This window comes from Dermochelys coriacea, chromosome 10 (genome assembly GCF_009764565.3).
Source record: "Dermochelys coriacea isolate rDerCor1 chromosome 10, rDerCor1.pri.v4, whole genome shotgun sequence".
Taxonomy (NCBI): Eukaryota; Metazoa; Chordata; order Testudines; family Dermochelyidae; genus Dermochelys; species Dermochelys coriacea.
The window spans coordinates 74,424,732-74,438,739 of NC_050077.1; the positions used below are offsets into that span (position 1 = coordinate 74,424,732).

Below are 14,008 nucleotides of genomic sequence, written 5' to 3' on the forward strand. Positions count from 1 at the left end.
AAGCCCTTAAGTAGCATCTGTATTTCCATTGAGGATACAGTGCCTGATTCCCCCTTGCCCTGCACCTTTCATAGTGACTTACACTAGAGCAAAGCATTTGTTAAATGTTTTCAGATTAGAATGATAGTACATTACACCCATTTTGCCCTGATGAAAATCTACCCAAGGGGTAGGGCAAACGAGAAAGAGGCCTAGTTTACCTTTAAAAATTAGATCGACCTAGCTATATTGCTCAGGAGGACTGTGAAAAATTTTGAAGTAGTAATGTTGACCTAACCCTTCTTGTAGGCATGGCTAGGTCTACTGAAGAATTATTTAGTCCACCTAGCTCAGAGGTGGGCAAACTACTGCCCGCGGGCCACATCCCCTCCGGCCCCTGAGCTCCTGGCCCGGGAGGCTAGCTCCCAGCTCTTCCCCTGCTGTTCCTCCTCCCCCCGCAGCCTCAGCTCACTGCGCTGGGCAGCGGGGATGTGAGATCATGGGGCAGCGCAGTTGCAGAGCCCAGCGTGACCCGGTGCTCTGTGCTGTGTGTGGCTGGCTCCAGCCGGCGCAGAAAGAGGGCAGGGGGGGTTGGATAGAGGGCAAGGGAGTTCGGTGTGGTGGTCAGGGGGCGGAGGTGTGGATGGGGGCGGGGCAGTTAGAAGGCGGGGAACAGGGGGGTTGAATGGGGGCAGGGGTCCTGGGGGGCAGTCAGGAAGGAGGGGGGGATTGGATGGGGCAGCAGGGGGGCAGTCAGAGGCAGGGGTTCCGGGGACGGTCAGGGGACAGTGAGAAGGGGTGGTTGGATGGGGCAGGAGTCCCCAGGGGCAGTCAGGAATGAGAGAGGGGGTTGGATGGGGTGGTGGGGGGCAGTCAGAGGCAGGAGTTCCGGGGGCGGTCAGGGGACAGGGAGAAAAGGTGGTTGGATGGGGCTGGGGTCCCCAGGGGGCAGTCAGGAATGAGAGAGGGGGTTGGATGGGGTGGTGGGGGGCAGTCAGAGGCAGGAGTTCTGGGGGCGGTCAGAGGACAGGGAGAAAAGGTGGTTGGATGGGGCTGGGATCCCCAGGGGGCAGTCAGGAATGAGAGAGGGGGTTGGATGGGGTGGTGGGGGGCAGTCAAAGGCAGGAGTTCCGGGGGCGGTCAGGGGACAGGGAGAAAAGGTGGTTGGATGGGGCTGGGGTCCCCAGGGGGCAGTCAGGAATGAGAGAGGGGGTTGGATGGGGTGGTGGGGGGCAGTCAGAGGCAGGAGTTCTGGGGGCGGTCAGAGGACAGGGAGAAAAGGTGGTTGGATGGGGCTGGGATCCCCAGGGGGCAGTCAGGAGAGAGGGGGTTGGATGGGGTGGTGGGGGGGCAGTCAAAGGCAGGAGTTCCGGGGGCGGTCAGGGGACAGGGAGAAAAGGTGGTTGGATGGGGCTGGGGTCCCCAGGGGGCAGTCAGGAATGAGAGAGGGGGTTGGATGGGGTGGCGGGGAGCAATCAGGGTAGGGGTTCCAGGGGTGGACACGGGGACAGGGAATGGGGGTGGTGATGGATGGGGTAAGGATCCCATGGGGGGCCGTCAGGGAACAGGGTGGTTGGATGGGGCAGGAGTCCCGGGAGGGCCCTCAGGGGGCGAGAAACAGGGGGGGTTCAGATAGGGGGCGGGGGCCAGGCTACACCTGGCTGTTTGGGGAGGCACAGCCTCCCCTAACCAGCCCTCCATACAATTTTGGAAACCAATGTGGCCCTCAGGCCAAAAAGTTTGCCCTCCCCTGACCTAGCTACCGCCTCTTGGAGAAACGGGTTCATTATCTTGAGGGGAAAACCCCTTCCATCGATTTGGGAAGTGTCTACACAATGGCACTACAGCAACAGCTGCACTTCAGTAGGGGCCCTAGTGTAGATGTACCCGGAGGCCTGAAGACTACTACAGAAATGCTATGCATGGTTACACTTGTCTATTTTTACTACAACTATCAGAAACAAAAGATGGCTTTTTAAAGGAAACCAAATCCTTATTAACTTTGATACGTGCTGAGGTCCCACTAGTGTTTGTTAATGTTTTTCGTTAAGTGATCTTTATAATGATATTCCTAAATTATTTTATTTTACCAGCATTAGTCGGAAGGAGATTTTGTTTTTTACCAGCAAACGTCCATGAAAGTGGCTCTCACATATGCACGCAAACCAAAAAAAAAAAAAAAAAGTCATTTCCATCGATGATAACAGAAACGCGCAGATGGTCTGGCAAAGGAGAAAAACTGCTGCTTGAGAATGTCTAAAGAATTTGCTTTAAGGGTCTTTACTGGGTATTTTGGCAGGCGGGTGAAGACAAGTTGGGTGTCATAAAGCGTCATCTCCATGAATCTCAACGCCTGTCATTACAGAAAAAGAAAAGGAGGACTTGGGGTACCTGAGAGGCGACCACATTTATTAGAGCTGTTTTCAGAGTAGCAGCCGTGTTAGTCTGTATTCGCAAAAAGAAAAGGAGGACTTGGGGCACCTTAGTGACTAACACATTTATTTGGGCATAAGCTTTCGTGAGCTACGGCTCACTTCATCGGATGCAGGCCAAATGCATCGGATGAAGTGAGCGGTAGCTCACGAAAGTTTATGCCCAAATAAATGTGGTCGTCTCTCAGGTGCCCCAAGTCCTCCTTTTCTTTTTTTGCGACTGCAGACTAACAGGGCTGCTACTCTGAAACCTGTCATGGCATAATTATTGTCCGACCTCCCCCACCCCGCCCCATTTCCTGCAACATTTGAAATGGGGAAGGGGGGGGGGGAGGCGGTAAACAGCGCTTAAACACGAACATCGAGGTGAGCCTTCTGAAATGATATCAAACGAAAGCTTGAATTCTGCCACGGGGGGGGGGGCTTCGGAATCGGCTTGATCCCCTTTATTTGGATCACCCTTTCTCGACCCCCCCCCCCGCGCAAGGTAAAGCGGGAAGCGTCGAGGCCAGGGTGGGATTTCCCGGCCGGGTGCGCGGGGACGTCCCCGCCCGTAGGGACGCTCCGGCGGCGGCACTTCCCCCTACCTCAAGGCTGAGGCTCCTGCAAGCCGCGGCGCTGGCGGGGCTCCTCCTCTGCGAGCGGCGGCGAGGAAGCTGCTGCCGGAGCCGCCGCGGGAGCGTGAGCCCGGGGCACCCCGGCGGGTGAGAGCCGCTGCCTCGGGCGCGGGCAGCAGGGGCCGGCGGCGGCGGCGGCGGCGGCGGCAGGGAGGCGCGAGGGGCCCTGCCCCTGCCCCTGCCCCTGCCCCGTGAAGTTGAAGGGCGGGGAGGAGGGACTCTGGGGTGCCCTGGCCGACGGGGTAAACGAGGCGAGTGGAGGGGGCGGAGGGCTGGAAAACTGGGCGCTTTGAGGGGCGGGGGTGGGCACTGGGTGCTGTGGGCACTGGCTGCTTTGAGGGGTAGTGGGGGGAGGGTGGGTCTGGGGGCTTTGAGGGGCGGTGGGGTGGAGGGTGGGCACTGGGGGCTTTGAGTGAAGGTGGGGGGAGGGTGGGCACTGGGGGCTTTGAGGGGCGGTGGGGGGGAGGGTGGGCACTGGGGGCTTTGAGTGAAGGTGGGGGGAGGGTGGGCACTGGGGGCTTTGAGGGGCGGTGGGGGGGAGGGTGGGCACTGGGGGCTTTGAGGGGCGGTGGGGTGGAGGGTGGGCACTGGGGGCTTTGAGTGAAGGTGGGGGGGAGGGTGGGCACTGGGGGCTTTGAGGGGCAGTGGAGGGAGGGTGGGCTCTGGGCGCTGTGAGGGGCGGTGGGGGGAGGGTGGGCTCTAGGCGCTTTGGGGGGCGGTGGAGGGAGGTGGGCACTGGGTGCTGTGGGAGGAGGGTGGGCACTGGCTGCTTTGAGGGACTGTGGGGAGGAGGGTGCGTCTGGGTGCTTTGAGGGGCGGTGGGCACTGGGGGCTTTGAGGGGCGGTGGGGGGGAGGGTGGGCACTGGGGGCTTTGAGGGGCAGTGGAGGGAGGGTGGCCACTGAGTGCTTTGAGGGACAGTGGGTGGGCTCTGGGCGCTGTGAGGGGCGGTGGGGGGAGGGTGGGCTCTAGGCGCTTTGGGGGACGGTGGAGGGAGGTGGGCACTGGGTGCTGTGGGAGGAGGGTGGGCACTGAGTGCTTTGAGGGACTGTGGGGAGGAGGGTGGGTCTGGGTGCTTTGAGGGGCGGTGGGGGCTTTGAGTGAAGGTGGAGAGAGGGTGGGCACTGGGCGCTTTGAGGGGCTGTGGGGTGGAGGGTGGCCACTGGGTGCTGTGGGGAGAGGGTGGGCACGGGGTGCTTTGAGGGGCTGTGGGGTGGAGGGTGGCCACTGGGGGCTTTGAGGGGTGGAGGGTGGCCACTGGGGGCTTTGAGGGGTGGTGGGGGGAGGGTGGGCACTGGGCGATTTGAGGGGCTGTGGGGTGGAGGGTGGGCACTGGGTGCTGTGGGGTGAGAGTGGGCATGGGGTGCTTTGAGGGGCTGTGGGGTGGAGGGTGGCCACTGGGGGCTTTGAGGGGTGGTGGGGGGAGGGTGGGCACTGGGCGATTTGAGGGGCTGTGGGGTGGAGGGTGGGTCTGGGTGCTTTGAGGGGCGGTGGGGGCTTTGAGTGAAGGTGGAGAGAGGGTGGGCACTGGGGGCTTTGAGGGATGGTGGGGGGAGGGTGGCCACTGGATGCTGTGGGGGGAGGGTGGGCTCTGGGTGATTTGAGGGGCGGTGGGGGGGAGGGTGGGCTCTGGGTGCTGTGAGGGGCGGTGGGGGGAGGGTGGGCTCTAGGCGCTTTGGGGGGCGGTGGAGGGAGGTGGGCACTGGGTGCTGTGGGAGGAGGGTGGGCTCTGGGCGCTCTGAGGGACTGTGGGGAGGAGGGTGGGTCTGGGTGCTTTGAGGGGCGGTGGGGGCTTTGCGTGAAGGTGGAGAGAGCGTGGGCACTGGGGGCTTTGAGGGGTGCTGTGGGGGGAGGGTGGCCACTGGGTGCTGTGGGGGGAAGGTGGGCACTGGGGGCTTTGAGGGGTAGTGGGGGGAGGGTGGGCTCTGGGTGCTTTGAGGGGCAGTGGGGGCTTTGAGTGAAGGGGGGATGGTGGGTTCTGGGTGGTTTGAGGGAAGGTGGGGGGAGGGTGACACTGGGTGCATTGGGCAAGGTGGGGGTGGGCACTGGGTTTACGTGGGAGGAAGGTAGGGGAGAGGGCATGAGAGATACGGGGGGAGGGGGCACTGGAGGAGATGAGGGAGTGAGGAGGAGTGGGCACTGGGTGTACTTGAGAGGAAGGGGGGAGTAATGGCATGGGGTGCACTGGGGGAAGGTGGAGGGATGTGCGTAGGGGTGGGTGTTGTGGGGCCAGGAAGTGGCAGAAGCAAACTGCTGTCATGCATAGTGCTTCTTCTAACTGTAAAGTTTGCCCCCCCGCCCCCTTTAGTGAGTGCCTCTAGTCTCGAGACAGACAGTGGGAGTTGTAGTGAAGGGGGGAGAACCCAGGTCCTCTTCTTTAAGGGATGGGATTTCCCTCTGCTTGATTTCCTTTGGGACTCTCACGTGTTCAGCGCATCAGCACAGCTACTCACTTGTACTTGGTTATTAAACCAGGATACTGGCTTCCTCTTGTCCCTCCATGTATCAAAAATCCCATCAGATCCTTTTCAAACAACAGGTTTGGTGATTGATTTGCTTAGGAACACGTAAGCGGAAAACCAATGGCTAATGCTCTGATTATAGACTTCACTGTGACTGTTGGGAAATCTATATGGCTGGAGCAACATTTGAAAGCCAAGTGATGATTGGGTTGAAGTGTAAATGTTAAAGTGACAAATGTAATAATCGGATTGTATTTGTTTAAGCAAATCTTGCAGGTGTGGGCATTGGACACATAGCAGCTGGCAAACACGGCATCTCCCTTCACACCCATGAACTAATTGGTAATCAGAACAGGAGCACTTGTGGCAGCTTAGCGATTTAACAAATTTATTTGAGCATAAGCTTTCATGGGCTACAGCCCACTTCATCGGATGCACAGAATGGAACATACAGTAAGAATCTATCTATGGGTAGTCTGCAAGTTGGGGGGCTGTTTGTAAGTGAGGACTGGTCTGTCTCCCAAGATCCGTGAGAGTGAGGGATCGTTTTTCAGGACAGGTTGTAGATCTTTGATGATGCGCTGGAGAGGTTTTAGTTGTGGGCTGAAGGTGACAGCTAATGGTGTTCTGTTGTTTTCTTTGTTGGACCTGTCCAACAGGTGACTTCTGTAGTATCCTTCTGCCTCTTTCAATCTGTTTCTTCAATTCAGCAAGTGGGTATTGTAGTTTTAGGAATGCTTGATAGAGACCTTGTAGGTGTTTGTCTCTGTCTAAGGGATTGGAGCAAATGAAATTTCCCTTACTTGAATGCTGCCCAGATAACATAATTACCCAGTCAACTTGCTCAGGCAGGTAATGCTCCTCATGACATTACTGCTTTAGGGTTTGAACACTAAAGTCAATGGGAATGTGTCCTTGTCTTCAGTGTAAATAAGATCAGGCTTTTAATGTAGACTAGGTGTAAAGGGTGGTTATGGAGGAAAGCTTGTTGCTAGTAAGTATTACATTTTTTCAGAGTTTTTCCAACAGTGCTACTTGTGTATAATGCTGTAGTTTTAGTCTACCCCTAGCTGATTTATTTCCCTCTTCCCCTTAAAAGTAGCTTCTTAGAAGCATCTGAAGTTTTGCACCAATGGCTATGCAGTAAGTGTTGGCAGGGTGGTGCCATCCCTTCAGGCCTTATGTATGTCATGACAACTTCAGTGCAATCTGTTGAATTATTGGTCTGTTACTAGGATGTCAGGCTTTCAGTCTCAGCTTCTTATTCTTGTGTGGCAAGGTAAGTTTAGGAGCAGACTCCAGATTCTTGTCCTTCAGTACCATGTGCAGTCACACAGCCACTTTCTTGGTAGCAGCTTTGTCTAATCATCTGCTTTTGTGGATCAGAGGGAGTCATGGTTTACCGAAGGAGGGTGAAACATGCTAAAATGCTCTTAATTTCCTCTGTTCCTTTTTTTTTGCCTTTGAATGGAAAATTGCTCCTGTTTTCCTCAGACCTACAGGAAGTATGCTGCCACCTCTCCATGCTCTCATTTTCTCGTATTCTTTACTGCTGCATAATAGTCACAGAGAAACTATTTTTCTGGGAAATTAACGTTTTCTATGAAAAAAACATTCTGATTTCCTTCTTCAGGAGCTGGGGATTTAAATAACCGCCTGCAGTGTTGAGAACCCACATCTGTAGAACTTCTCACCTGGGTGAAGCTAGGCATGTGCATAAGGCCATGTCTATAGCTGTACTGGCAAATCATCCTAGTTAGATGCAACTTCTACTGTCAAAAGTTGCCAAAGCAAAATAAGCTTTTTTGCTGGTATGACAGCTAGGGCTTTCTTCTTGTATCTAGGCGAGCGTGCGTTGATGGTTTGATCTAAATAATGTACAGATTGGTTTCTGTTGTATTCAGTGGTGAGCTCCTTCTTCATCTACTGTTATGTGGGCTCCCTGGCCAGATTCCTTTCTACAGCCACATAAAGAATGAATTGTTGTCTTCAGTTTGGATTCTGTGTTTGTCTTATGTTAAGTAGGAGGTCAGACTAGATGATTGGAATGATCCTTTCTTACCTAAAACCCCATGTATAAGTCCATACAATAAGTACAGTGTGGATAGAGAGAGTTCCGAGTTCAATGCTCTGCAAATGTCCATCAGAACTTGTCTGGAGAGACCATCCTTAATGGGAGAGAAGATTGTTCAGTTTCCTTGGGATTTAGATGGAATAATGCTGTGTTTTGCACTATCCTTCCTATATCCCCCACAAAAACTGCACACACGTTCCCAGTTAATACTCTTGTTAGTAAATTCTTGTTAGTAGGAAATACACGTATTCCTGAGACTGAAATGAGTACCAGATGCCTTAAAAGATCTGAAAGTGAAATTCAGACTCTTTGAATCATCAAGTACTCTATGCCAGACACTAATGGAAATAAAAGTGGCAGCAACCTAATTTTAAAAAAAATCAAGTGTCCCTGCCTTTGGGAGCAGTGTGGCTAGATTATTAGTCCTACAATGTCTTGAAGTTATGGTGAACATAGAGCTGTACTGTTGAATTGGGCTTTCAGAGAAATTGCAGTGAAAATGCTAAGCAGATATTGTAAAATTAATTTCAGATGTGCATAAGGTGAGCTCCAATATGCATTTTGACATATTAAAAAAAATCCTACTGCATTAGGCATAATAGAATGTGGCTTGAGGTGGGTTGGAAGTCAGGGACTTCTTTGAGGCCCAGCTCCAGGTTTATCTTCAAGTGTTGGGACTCAAAAAGAGAGTGCACAAGTGGTTGCAAGTACATAGTGATTTAATTAAACCAACCTTTTTGAATCCATTTCAGTGGGCAATTGTGTAACAGAATATGCAGCATTCTCTTGTATGTATTTGTTTTTTTTAAATAAGGGCAACATAAGAACATTTCTGGTGACATGCCAGGGACTAAAACATAAACAAATAGCTTTGGGAGAATCAACTCACTGTAGATTGCTAAAAGCTTGTACTGATTCTGGACAGAAGCAGCATCAGAAAAGAGACCCATGCAAACAGAAATGGTCTCTGCTTGAAAAGTATTTTTATAGGGACACATGGATTTATGCTGCCTTTTGTATCAAACATTTTACTATCCCACTTCCATGGGAACAATGCAGCTTTCCTAACAAATGTACAATTCTTCATCTGCATGAATCTGCTTTGTTCTGCTTGAAGCAGTAGCTCGTATGCATCAAAATGGTTGCTATGAATGCAGTAAATCCGATGCTTAATTTGTAATGAAAGAGGTGCTCTCCCTGGCTCAGGCAATTAAGAGCCAGGGCTCAAGCAATTCTTTTATGTTCTTAACTGATGCAGCAAGCCTAGAGGTGCTGGGGCTATGAACTTCCAAGCATAGTGGTTCTGGGGCTCAGCCCTGGCACAAATTAAGCTCTGAGTAAATCCACTGTGAACAAGCGTGAATATAAACCCCTTTGTTCAGATGATTTCTGAACATGGGGCAGGGTATCATCAGTGTGCATGATCCCTAATTAAAATACAGCAGAATCCCACCAATTGATACTCCTTCAGATCTGATGTTTAGCTGGCGTAAGCAACTGGGCCAAGTTAGTGGAGTTGCATCCTCTTAATATCAGTAGTCAGGCTTAAGGTCTTGTATGTATCTCTCTTCTTCGTGTTTTTTACTCAGTGTCTTGCTAAACTTTATGGTGTCTCTGTTCCTTATTATCCAAACTACTGTTTTCTTCAGTAGTTCATTGCTACCTATTACAAAACAAAATAGGGGAGTCTTAGGGGAAGTCTATGTTGGGTGTATATCATCCTTTTTGACATCTTGAGTCGTTTTTGCTTTTGTTAAATATTTCCAGAAGTGTTTCCTAATTCTGTGCACCTCTTTTTGCTTACTGAGCTTGACAAACATAGTTCCTTGTTTTTGGAGTTGCTGAAGACCCACAGTCCTTAAAACAGAATTCAAAATAAGATCAGTGCTTTGCCACTGTACCTGTGTACAGTATGACTGCAAAGCCACTATTGATCTCCTGGGGATTTAAGAAATGTTGCATATATCTTTAAGTAATATTGAAATAGTGGAACAGACATCAGTGGCCAGAAGTATTTTCTCAAATACAATACTTGCTTACATAAGTTATCACTGTTCCCGGCCAAGGGGGCTGCGGGAAGGGCTGCCAGCACATCCCTTGGCCTCCGCCGCTTCCCACAGCCCCCATTGGCCTGGGACAGCAAAAGTTGCCAGTGGGAGCTGCGATGGCTGAACCTGCAGACGCTGCAGGTAAACAAACCAGCCCAGCCTGCCAGTGTCTTTCCGTGGCGGACCACGTGCCAAAGGTTGCCGATCCCTGACTTAGTTCCTTGCTCTTTATAATGCACTCTGTTCCCTAGACCTTGCTGCCTGGATGCTGGGAAATGGAGTACTTTGGGATAGGGAAAACTGGCCTGCAGAACAGTTTACTTAATGGAGTTTTTTGACCTGTTCAAGGCAAGGTTAGATTGTAACTGGCAGTTGTATGATGCTATTCCTGCTGTATGATGCTGATCATAGAGGTCCTGTTAATATTTACTGTTGAGAATCTTGCTTAACAAAAACGTACTACAGGGTCACATTGATGACGCTGAGGCTATTGTATGGCTAAAACATGCGATGCCTATGTAAGCCCTTTTGACTTTTTTCCTTTTAGACTTATATTCCCTGTTTCGTCTCCCTACTTTATATTTTGAACATATTTCCATCTTCCTTGTACCATTTGTGCATCCTCTAATAATAATTTTTAGAGTTGTTTTTACAGATTTCTCTTGCTAGAGTGCATAACTGCCAAGTTCAAGGAGTTCCATGTGACATCGTATGCAAGTTATTTAATGATTTAATTTGTATAGTACAAAGCAATTTGAACTTAGGCATAAACTTCTTCTTTTTAAAGCTTTGCGCAGTGAGGGCTGATGAAAGGCAACAACTTACTTGACCTCCAGTGGAAACAAATCACTGATTTCCCTCACAGGGTTGGTTCCCCTGGGGAATTGTGAGAAGGCAGGTCCTTATTCCTGGCACTTCTCAGAATTAAAGGGAGGGGTTGGTATCATGGCAAATAAATTGAGGTCTAAAGGAGATGCAGTTGCCGCGCAGGAAGGAGCTGGAGGTAGTTATTGGTGTGAACCTGGAGGAGTTAGCCCCATTAGCCCCTTCCATGCATCAGTTCCAGTTCCCACCGTCTTTCCATTGGTTCCTGAGCCTCATTCAACCCATTCAAATCCCCCATCATCCCCACTCACATTCTGTTTCCCTATTAACTCCTGACCTCTCCATAGTTCCCTCCAGTAGCTCTTGTCTAATCACTCTTAGCTTGGCCAATAGCCCCTGAGTCCTCTGAGCAGCTCCGCCTTCCCCTTGGTACCTTGCATTAGTCTGTTCTCTCCCCTCTGTGGTGCAGCCTTACCAGACACGTCCTCTGCTGAGCTCCACACAAATATGAACTGGGAGGCGAGAGCAGGCAAAGGAGGAGGCACCGAGGCTGCCTACTCTTACTCGGCAGTGCCCCAGTGACTTTGGTGGCTCTCTCTGTATGGTATTCGTGTAGCGAGGATACTGTCTGAATGTGCAGTTTGTTGTGAGCCCTGATGTTAGAAAAACAACATGAAATAAATAAGACTTTCTGCCTCCCACTGGTACAACTATGAGGCATGTTGTCCTGTGCCTTGCTTTGCGTGGCAGAAAAGGTGGAAAGTATTGGTGAGAAATTTTATATATAGCATTTCTTCTGTTTTAGAAGATAATGTAAGAAGTGAAAGTAATAGCTCTACAAGTGGAGGCAGGTGCATATTCTTTTCCCCCCACTAACTTTCACTACCAGGTACTATTTTAAGATGTCTGTAACATTTGATTCTTCAATTACTGCCCAGAGTAAGTCTGCTTTTATGTGAAAAGAAAAACAAGCTCTTCAGATTGTTTAGGGAGTCTCCAAGTAGCTAGGGCTTCTTCTTTCCTCTCCCCAGTCAAGACTGCAGACAAATGAGTATGCATATCATGTACTCGTTATTGTAACTCATTGTATATGCGACCGGTTATTTTAAAAAAAAAAAAAAAAGCAAGAGCCCAGGGCTTAAAATACCTAGGGATCTCCGTGTACAAGAAAAAATAAAATAAAAACAAATCTTACAACAAGCTTTGTAAAATAAATGTTGTTGTTAAGTTCAGTGTTTGCCTCTAGAGTTTTTATATTATGACGTTCATCTGCAGAGACCTAGATTTCCTTCAGATAACATGAATAAAAGGAAGTCTGTTTCTGTTGATCTGTTTTTATTCAAGCATTGCAGCATGCAAGAGTTGTCTTTTGTGAAGCAGTTAGCATTTAATGTACTGCCTAATATAGAGTAAAGTGATGGTAAGAGAGGAATGGACCAAACCGAAAGACTAGTGTACGTGATTTCAGTATCTCACTGCTTCCCACCTTTTCTAGCTAAAAGATCCCAAAGTGCTTTTCAAAGAGTTATATAATAACAGAGCGAGAGATCACTTTCAATTGAAACTGCAGGAAAAATTTAGGAAGACAAAATGTCATTGCTAGAGTTAGAATTTGGCTAAAACGTGTGACCCCCCTGCAGCTGCAAAAAGTCCCATGAAATCTTTAATGACCATATGTGATTAGGACTTTATCTACACATTTGCACCTGCAGTAGCACAGTAACACCAGCCTGGGACACTTGTTAGTACTGACACAGAGGGAAGAATAGTCTGCATCATATCCAGGACCAGCTTTAGGCACCAGCAAAGCAAGCACATGCTTGGGGTGGCCCATTTCTAAGGGCGGCCTTCCGGCCATCCCATCTGTTCCTCCCCCCCCCCCCCCCGTGAGCTGCACCCACCGGCTGCTCCCTCCGCCCCGCATGGGTGGAGCTGGAGGCGCTGCTCCCCACCCCCCGCCGGGGCAGGCTCCCACCTTGCAGGCGAGATTGTAGCCCTTCCTGAGCAACGGGGACTGCTCGTGGACCTCTGCGGTGCCACTCCAGCCAGAACAGAACCTGGTCCCCCGACCCAATTTATGAGAAACTTGGTGCACCAGAAGACACTAACATTTTTCATTACAGTGTATAGTTGAACCCAAATTGTTTGTAATTGTGATTTTGTTAAAATTAAATGAGTATACTAGTAGGAAATTGTTTTATTTTACTAACTACAAATTCTCTATTTTCATTTTTTTAAAATTTGTAAACAGTCAAAAAACAAAACAAAAACATTGCAAACGTGTAAAAGCCAAAAAAAAAAGGGGGGGGGGGAAGGTTTTTTGTTTTTTTGTTTTTTTTTTGCTTGGGGCAGCAAAAAACCTAGAGCTGGCCCTGATCATATCTGCATCATTGAGGTATTCCTTGTAGGTCTCCTAGCCACATTTTGGCCCTGTTTAGCTTATGAGATAAGAGATCACAGTGCCGGGAGATATGGCTGCAAGCCCATCCAAATCAATGCTTCATTTTGGCATCAACCTGTTCTACAAGAAAAGTTAAATGATTTAAGTAGCCAACATTGCAGGGATAAAATCGTGACCCTGTTGAAGTGAATGGGGCTCAGATTTCCCTCAAAACATTTAAAATAAAGTCAGCACATGAGGAACTGAATTTGAAAGCTCAAGGATAAATGATAAACTTGAATGCAAACAAAGGACTACCAGTACTTTGCAAAAGTATTTTCATAATCCTTTTGATTAGGATTGTTTATCCGAGGCAGGCTATGTTTCCAGATAAGTAACTAAAAGCAAGCCATTAAAATGTAAGTATGCAAAGCTTTCTGTCTCTCAAATTACTTGCTTATAATGGTAACAATTTATACTTGAGTGAGGTTCTTTAAGCAAAAAAGAAAAGGAGGACTTGTGGCACCTTAGGGACTAACGAATTTATTTGAGCATAAGCTTTCATGAGCTACAGCTCACTTCATCGGGTGCATTCGGTGGAAAATGCATTTCCATTGAATGCATTTGATGAAGTGAGCTGTAGCTCACGAAAGCTTATGCTCAAATAAATTTGTTGTTAGCATCTGCTGCTAGCCAAAGATCTAAAAGATAGATGGAGTGGATCAAAACAAGAAATACACCAGACTTGTTTTGTATTCATTTGCTCCCCCCTCACTCCTTCCCTCCGTGAAATCAATGGCTGATTTGGCATACGGCCTGCCAGGGAAAGCTGCTGGAAGGCTGGGATGGTTTGTTTACCTGCAGCATCCACAGGTTCGGCCGATCGCAGCTCCCGCTGTCTGCGGTTCGCCGTGCCAGGCCAATGGGGGCTGCGGGAAGCGGCGCAGGCCAGGAGGAGCTGCGATCGGCCGAACCTGTGGATGCTGCAGGTAAACAAACCGTCCCAGCCTGCCAGCGGCTTTCCCTGCTGGGCTGCGGGCCAAAGGTTGCCGATCCCTGCTGTATAGTTATCTGGGTTAAGGGTGTGACTTTTTTTGTACCAAAATAATGGCACAGCCACTAGTGGACACAGTTTTATACCAGTACAAAAGTGCTATGCACCAGTATAGTTTATTCTCTTTCCTGTATGGGA

The 14,008-nt window shown here is 49.7% G+C and overlaps 1 protein-coding gene across 5 annotated transcripts in view; it reads left to right on the forward strand.

The window, feature by feature from the left end:
• The first annotated feature begins 2,882 nt into the window (after positions 1-2,882).
• The window catches only part of MCTP2 (multiple C2 and transmembrane domain containing 2), a 153,074-nt gene continuing 141,948 nt past the window's right edge, over positions 2,883-14,008 (forward strand). For 2 of the 5 annotated variants that reach the window (XR_006274660.1, XM_043493613.1), the window contains exon 1: positions 2,933-3,115. The gene's annotated coding sequence lies outside the window, so the exon portion shown is untranslated. Of the gene's footprint in view, positions 3,116-14,008 lie in introns of all 5 variants that reach the window. The other 3 variants (XM_038420090.2, XM_043493612.1, XM_038420089.2) reach the window with 3 other exon arrangements.